Below are 8,915 nucleotides of genomic sequence, written 5' to 3'. Positions count from 1 at the left end.
TGTTTTCCCTTCCATTAGTTTTTCCCTTTCTTTTCCCCTTTTCCCTCACACTTTTCTATAATGTGAGACAAGTTTCTCTGTGAAATTCTCTCTTTGAACCAAATTCAATGAGAGTAAGATTCACACAATGCTCATTGCCCTCCCTTCTTTCCCTCAATTATAATAGGTCTTTTTTGCCTCTTTGTGAGATGTAATTTCCTTTATTTTACCTCCATTTTTCTCTTTTTCCAATACAATCCCCTTTCCACCTCTAGTTTCTTTTTCATATTATTATAATAAAATCAAATTATACACGCTCTAAATATACCCATAACAGAAATAGTTCTCAAGAGTTCTTTCTTTTTTAACCTTTTTATGCTTCTCTTGACTTCTGTGCTTGAAGATCAAATATTTTGTTCAATTCTGGTCTTTTCATTAGAAATAGGTGAAATTTACCTATTATCATTGAATGCCCATATTCTTTCCTGAAAGATAATGCTCATTTTAGCTGGACAGTTTATTCTTGGCTGTAATCCAAATTCTTTTACTTTTAGGAATATCAGATTTCAGGCCCTTTGATCCTTTAAGATGGAAGTTGCTAGGTCCCAGGTAATCCTAATTGTGGCTCTTCTGTATTTAAATTGTTTCTTTCTGGCTGCTTGCAATATCTTTTCCTTGGTGTGATAGTTCTGAAATTTAGCCACAATATTCTTTGGGGATTTAATTTTGGGGTCTCAGGAAGTGATCTTTGAATTCTTTCAATGGCTATTTTACCTTCTGATTCTAAGATATCAGGGCAGTTTTCTTTCATGATTTCCTGTAAGATAAAGTCTAGGTTCTTTTTTTTTTCATCATGGCTTTCAGGAAGTCCAATAATCCTTAGATCATCTCTCCTAGATCTATTTTCCAGGTCAGTTGTTTTTCCTAAGAGGTATTTCATATTTTCTTCTATTTTTTCATTGTTTGTTCTTGTTTGACTGATTCTTGAAGTCTTATTGAGTCATTCACTTCCTTTTGTTCAATTCTAATTATTTTCTTCAGTTAACTTTTTTAGGTCTTTTTGTAATTGGCAAATTGAATGGTTTTGTTCATTGCAGTTTTTTATATTTCCCAATTTTGTTTTTCAATGAATTGGTGTCTTTTTCATATCTATTTAGTAGGGCATTATATTTCCTTCTTGCAATGATCTAATTTTGATGAGGGAGAAAAGCAGACAGCCCAGTATGTAAATGACCAACAAAACCTTACATCCTCTAGAGAAAAATTACTTTCTTATACAAACTTAGTCTCTGGAGAAATTCCTTTGTTATATCCTATGGAAGCAGAAAAGTCTTATCAGATACAAATCCTGTTCTATTATCCTGTGGTGTATAAAATAAAGATCTCAAGCTATGCCTCCTTGCAATATGATTTCTCTCTGGAAGCATATTGCTCGCCATGACATCTTGTGTTCTTTTCCTAATCACTAAAGACTTTCTTGTCACAGCTTTAAGTAGGTGAATTCTTTCACCACGAATCTGGCCTTAGCACTTTGGAGGGAGGAGAGAGAGACAGAGAGACTAGAGAGACAGAGAAAGGAACCACAGACCCATCCTTGCCCAGTATCCCACCCTCTTCAATTTCATTTCCCCATTTTTCTTCTAACTCTCTTTTAAGATCCTTTATACAATCTTCCAAGAAAGCCTTGTGAAATGGTGACTAGCTCATATCTCCCTTTGGGGCTTTATCTGGAGTTGATTTGCCTTTAGGAACCTCAGGATTTGAGGTCTGTTCTTCTCACTTTCCACAAAAGCTGTCTATGGTGAGAGTTCTTTTTGGTTTTTTAGTCATGTTTTAAGGCTTGAGGTCTGCTCAATGCAAAGGAGTGACAGCTGCTTTTATTTGTTTTCCAGTGCTGGGTAATACTAGCTAGGTCTGGGTTCTTCTGGGGCTCAGTGGTTTATAATTTGTGTTTTTTAGCAAGTCTGCCAAACCACCTGCTTGCAACCAGGACAGAGTAGCCTAAGAGGCTCACAGAAGATTCCCAGGTGTGTGGAAGCTGCATATAGTTTATATCTAATCAGTTGGAAAAATATCAAGTGCTCATGGATAGACCAAGCAAATATAATAAAAATGACAATGCTACCTAAATCAATCTATGTATTTTGTGCCATGCCAATCAAGCTCCCAAGAAATTATTTTACACATCTAGAAAAAATAGTAACAAAGTTCATCTGGAAAAACAAAAGGTCAAGAATTTTAAGAGAATTAATGAAAAAATGCTAATGAAGGTGGCCTAGCTGTGCCAGACCTAAAGCACCAGTCATCAAAACCATTTGGTACTTACTGGCTAAGAAATAGAGTAGTTGCTCAGTGGAATAGGGTTATAGGCAATAACTCTAGCAATCTATTGTTTGACAAACCCAAAGACCCCAGCTTTTGGGATAAGAATTCACTATTTGACAAAAACTGCTGGGAAAACTGGAAACTAGTATGGAAGAAACTAGGGCTTGACCCACACTTAACACTATATACCAAGATAAGATCTAAATGGGTTTATGATTTAGACATAAAGAGTGATATTATAAGCAAATTAGAAGAACATAGGATAGTTTACCTCTAAGATCTATGGAGAAGGAAAGGATTTGTGTCCAAAGAAGAACTGGAGCTTATAACTGAACACCAGAGAGATCATTTTGATTATGTAAAGTTAAAAAATTTTGTACAAATGCAGACAAGGTTAGAAGAGAAGCAATAAATTGGAAAATCATTTTTACATTTAAGAGTTCTGATAAAGGCCTCATTTAAAAAATATAGAGAGAATTGACTCAAATTTATAAGAATTCAAGCCATTCTCCAATTGATAAATAGTCAAAGGATACGAACAGACAATTTTCAGATGAAGAAATTAAAACTATTTCTAATTATATGAGAAGGTGCTCTAAATCACTATTGATCAGAGAAATGCAAATTAAGACAACTCTGAGATACCACTACACACCTGTCAGATTGGCTAAGATGACAGGAAAAGATAGTGACAAATGTTGGAGGGGAAGTAGGAAAATGGGGACACTGATACATTGTTGGTGGAACTGTGAATGGATCCAGCCATTCTGGAGAGCAATTTGGAACTATGCCCAAAAAGTTATCAAACTGTGCATACCCTTTGATCCAGCAGTGTTTCTACTGGGTTTATATCCCAAAGAGATCTTAAAGGAAGGAAAGGGATCCACATGTTCAAAATTGTTTGTGGCAGCCCTTTTTTCATAGTGGCCAGAAACTGGAAACTGAGTGGATGCCCATCAATTGGAGAATGGCTGAATAAATTATGGTCTATGAATGTTATAGAATATTATTTTTCTATAAGAAATGACAAGCAGGAGGAATACAGAAAGGCCTGGACAGACTTACATGAACTGATGCTGAGTGAAATGAGCAGGACCAGGAGATCATTGTATATAGCAACAACTAGATCATATGATGGTCAATTTTGATGGATGTACCTCTCTTCAACAATGAGACGACTCAAACCAATTTTACTTGTTCAGTGATGAAGAGCATCAACTACAAGCAGAGAGAGAACTGTGTGGACTACAACATAGCATTCTTATTCTTTTCATTGTTGTTTGCATGCATTTTGTTTTCTTTCTCAGTTTTTTCCCTTCTTGATCTGATTTTTCTTGTGCAGCAAGATAACTGTAAATATATGTGTACATATATTGGATTTAACATATATTTTATCTATATATCTAACATGTATTGGTCTACCTGCCATCTAGGGGAGGGGTTGGGGGAAGGGAGAACAAAAGAGAAGGTTTTGCATGGGTCAATGTTGAAAAATTACCCATGAATATGTTTTGTAAATAAAAAGCTTTAATAAAAATAAAAATAAATAAAATTTTTAAATGACTATAGAATATATAAAATACTTGAGACTTTACTACCAACACACACACATACACACACATATCACAGTAACTATGTGGGTGCAGCTAGAAAACCTTCCTTATATAATTAAAGACAGATCTCAGAAAAGCCTGAGGAGACTTACATGAACTGATACTGCGTGAAATGAGCCAGGAGATCATTTTATACTTCAACAATAATACTTATATGATGATCGATTCTGATGGAGGAGGCCCTCTTCAACAATGAGATGAACCAAATCAGCTCCAATAGAGCAGTAATGAACTGAACCAGCTACACCCAGAGAAAGAACTCTGGGAGCTGACTATGAACCACTACATAGAATTCCCAGTCCCTCTAATTTTGTCCACCTGCATCTTGGATTTCCTTCACCGGCTAAATGTACACTATTTCAAAGTCCGATTCTTTTTGTACAGCAAAATAACTGTATGGACATGTATACATATATTGTGTTTAATTTATACTCTAACATATTTAACATGTATTGGTCAACCTGCCATCTGGGGTGGGGGGAAGGAGGGGAAAAATTGGAATAAAAGGTTTGGAAATTGTCAATGCTGTAAAATTACCCATGCATATATCTGGTAAATAAAAAGCTATTAAAAATAATAATTAAAGACAGATCTAAATTATTCAGGGAGATATTAATTGTGCATATGTAAGCCAAGTCACTATAATAACAATGACCATGGCATATAAGTTAATTTATGGTGTCACATAAATAAAACTTTTGAAAGATTGCATTATAGAGTTTTAGAAAAATGATGAAATTCATCTGGAGGAACAAAAAAAATCAAGAACCTCAAGGAAAATAATGAAAAAAAATAAAAGGAAGAGACCCTTGTAATATTAGAACTCAAACTTTGCTACAGAGAAATAATCATCAATACAATTTGGTACTGTCTATAAAAAACAGATTGATCAATAGAACAGATTAAACATACAGAAATAAATAAGCATAATGGTCTAGTGTTTTATAAATCCAAAGGCCCCCAACTACTTGAGTAGGGGCCCAGTATTTGACCGAAACTGTTGGGAAAACTAGACCACAGTTTGGTAGAAATTAGGCTTAGACCAACATTCACATCACATATCAAGATATATTTTAAATAGCCGCATGAATTATATTTAAAAGGTCATATCATTAAAAAAAACTTATAGAAATTGCCTTTTGAACCTATGGATTGGGTTGAGTTTGGGATAGAGATGGTCACAGAAGATGAATAATTTTGAATACATTAAACTGAAAAGGTTTTATGTAAACAAAACTTAAGGCAGTTAAAATTGGAAGGGAAACATTAACTGGAGGGAAATCTTTGCTGTTAGTTTTTATAATAAGGATTTAATGTTCAAGATATGTAATATGTTAAGGTTTGCAAATCACCTAACCTATGTTACCTCATTTGATTCTCTCAGCAACTCTGGAAGGTAGGTGCTATAATGAACCCATTTTTATAGTTAAGGAAACTGAGGCACAGGGGTTTTAAATGGCTTGCCCAGGGTCATAATGTAGTAAATGTCTGAGACAGAATTCAAACTTCCTGACTTCATATTTCATCTCTATTCACTTAAAGTCAAGAATCATTCTCCAATTGATGTTAATTGATAAATGATCTTTTTAAAAAGAAGAAATCTAAGTTTTAAACAACCATATGAAAAATTGTGTTTTATGTAATTGTGCATATTTATCACAACGGCTTCTTCTGTAGTTTTCTTTTCCTCCATGGAGGGAGAAGAGAATAAAAAAATAAAAGTTCTCCCCCAAACTGAAGATGGGGGAGACATGGCTAGATGACAATTTTTGTGACAAAGATCTAGGGGTATTAGTGGACTCTAAGCTCAAGATGAGTTAACAGTATGTTGTGGCAGTCTGAAACCTGCATGAGATCTGGGGCTGCCTTCCACATCGGGGGTGTCATATTCAGTTGGGGAGCCACTTTCCCCTCCTCTACCCTTTCTCCACCCACACACAACTTTTTCTCTTAATCTCCTTTAGTTCTGACTCCCAGCTGGCCCAGAGGCTGGAGAATCCCTGCCAAAGAGCAGCTGGGCTCAGGCAGTTTGGGGGATCAGCTGAGAGGCCTCGATGGGAGCAAGGGAGCAAATTTCTTGGGAAGACCTTTGAAAATGATCCTGGCCAGTTGTTAGGTCCTATTTCACAGTGTGCTGTGGGTGGGGGCTGGTCAGAAGGCTCTTTGCCCTAGCAGGGCCCTGCTTAAAATGCTTCCAAGGACTTTAGCTTTTGACCATTGTAGATATATCCAGAAATTAGGCCTGAGTCATTTATAGGGCCTTGAACTCTCCTTAAACTTGACACTGGGGCTGCTAAAGTGTCTTGATTCTCTTTACTCTTGCCAAAAAGCTGGCAACCCAAATGTTGACATTGCAATAGGTGGGGGAAGGGCTAGAGGGAAAGAGATTTTGGAACTCAAAATTTAACTGAGGCTCGGAGAGAGCAAGAGATTTGATTGGGGAAGTCAGAAGCCTGATTTCAAAGCCAAGTTGTAATTTCAGAGCTCTGACAGGTAACAATAAGCTTTACAAACCACGATCCAACTGGGTTTGCTTGCCTAAGAGAAGTATTTGGCTACAGTAGAAAGTATATAGGACTTGGAGTCAGAGAGCTCACCTAGCTGTGTGATCTTGGACCAATCTCTTCCCTTTCTCTGAATCTAATTTTTTTTCTTATCTGTAAAATGAAGGGATTGAGCCAAGGGATCTCTAAGAGCTAATCTGCTCCAATGTTCTGGCATTCTTTTTTTAGATCTTTGAGGGCCCATGTGTATGGGCATGCCTTTTAAGGGTGCTAAAGTCCAGTGTCGCTGTGAACTCGTTCAGTTGTGTTCAAATGATTCAGAACCCTGATCCATAGCACCAACTCTATCCTCTACCATCTCCCGAGCCTGGCCAAGCTCATGTTCTTTGCTTCCATGACATTTTCTGTCCATCTTATCCTTTGCCATCCCCTCTCCCTTTTGCCTTCAATCTTTCCCAACATCAGGATCTTTCACAATGAGTTCCAGCTTCTCTTTATGTCTCCAAAGCATTGAAGTTTAAACTCAGTGTTTGACTTTCCAGGGAATGGTCCGAATTCATTGAAATATGGCCTGATTTGATCTCCTTGCTCTCACAAGTGAGTCAAGAAATGGAAGCCACTAAATTATAATAAGGATCCCAGCAGGCCACATATTGTCTTAATTTTAAAGTGCAACTTTGTCGATGTTTTATTGTATTTTTATTTGTTTTGTTTAAAATGTCCTAATTACATTTTAATCTGGTTTGGGAGACACTCAGAAATGTTGTGGGCGACATGGAATCTGCAGATAATGTATTTGAAAACTTTTGTCTTAGCTGATTTTTAGTTTGTTTATACTTTTATTTTAAAGTGAATGTGATGAAGCAATACAGTGATCCAAGACAATTGCAATAGGCCAAGGATGGAAAATAGCCTCCATATCCAGAGCGAGAACTATGTGGATTGAAGCATAGTATTTTCACCTTTTTTGCTTGTTTTTTTTTCTTTTTCATGCTTTTTCCCCTTTTGGTCTGATTTTTCTTATACAACACGACAAACATGGAAATATGTTTAAAAGTTCTGCATATGTTTAATCTGTATCTGATTGCTTGCTGTCTTGGAGAAGGGAGAAGGGAGTAAGGGAGGGAGGGAGAAAAATTTGGAACACAAAGTCTTACAAAAATGAATGTTGAAAACTAGTGGGAAAATAAAATACTATCGCGAAGAAAAAAATAAAGTGAAATGAGATGACTTCATATTGATATGATGCTTGCTTTCTCAATGGGTGGGGGAAGGGCTTAGAGGGAAAAAATTTGGAACTCAAAATTAAAAAAAACAAAAGAATAAAACTTTTAAAAAAGGAAATAAAGTGAATGAGATTTCTTTTGTTTTCTAGTTTCCAAAAAAAATGAGAGACATTTGTCCAGGAAAGCAGAAATGCTATTTCCCCCATGTTAGGGGAAAATTGGAGCCCTGACATCTTCCTTCCCAAACTGGACTTTGCTTCCCCGGAGGAGCACAAGGCATGGAGTGCTGGGGGACAGGAATGCAATGGGGGGTTTCTTAGGGCTATATCCCTCTGGACCAAAGATTCTTGAAGTGCGGATCTACACCTTACATCTGGTTGGGGAACTGAATGTGGAGGTTGCAAAAATTTGTAATAATAAAAGGTATCAAATTTTCTGCCAATATTTAATTACGTAAAAATAAATAAGTACATCCATCTCATGAATTTGCTTTTGTCTTTAACATGTGGTAAAATCATATGCATACCAAAGAGTTGTTTTAAAATACATTTCTTTGTGATTTGTTGTCGGTAAATTTTTGATTTATATACTTATTTTACATACCTATATATGTGGGATGATAAAAATTTCTTGGGCAAAAAAGAATGGAAAAAGTTTAAGAAGCTCTGCTTTAGATGACAGATTTCTGGAAATAGAATAGAGAGAAATGCTGAAAAGTGCTGGACGCATTGAAAGCTGGGCCTGCATGCTTCCAACCAAGAGAGAGGTGGTCACAGACAAAGGCGTGGAGGATCTCCTTTTCCAGATGAGGGGCCTTGGCCAGGAAAGGGAAGGGACTTGTTTGAAGTCACACCTAGGGTCCAAGCTCATGAGCTAGACGGGACCGCAAAGGCATCCAGGTCAATGCCTTCACTACAAAGAAAGTAGGAGGCAGCAAAGGGCATCTCCAGATGTGGCTTTCCTCAGTGCTTCACCTTGGCTGGATACTCCCTTCCATCCTTTCTGGACAAAGCTAAATACTGCCTCTGTCCTTTCCTGGCCACCCTTTTACTTTTCCCAAGCCAGGTCTCACCTTAGCGACTAGGAGGCTATCCAGAGAATCTTCTCTGCTCTTGGGTAACCAAGCCCTATGGGACCTGTGAATCTGGCCTCTTCTCACTTGAGCCTGGATCTGAGCCCAGTGTCCATTGCTGCTTCCCCTTACCCAAATCCTTTCACATCCAAGGCAACTTTGTAAGAAGGTGTTCTGGTCTCAGGGCCTTTGTTCT

Source organism: Sminthopsis crassicaudata, chromosome X (assembly GCF_048593235.1).
Source record: "Sminthopsis crassicaudata isolate SCR6 chromosome X, ASM4859323v1, whole genome shotgun sequence".
In the NCBI taxonomy this organism is placed as follows: Eukaryota; Metazoa; Chordata; class Mammalia; order Dasyuromorphia; family Dasyuridae; genus Sminthopsis; species Sminthopsis crassicaudata.
The sequence above is the reverse complement of the archived record's forward strand: the minus strand, read 5'-3'. Positions refer to the sequence as shown.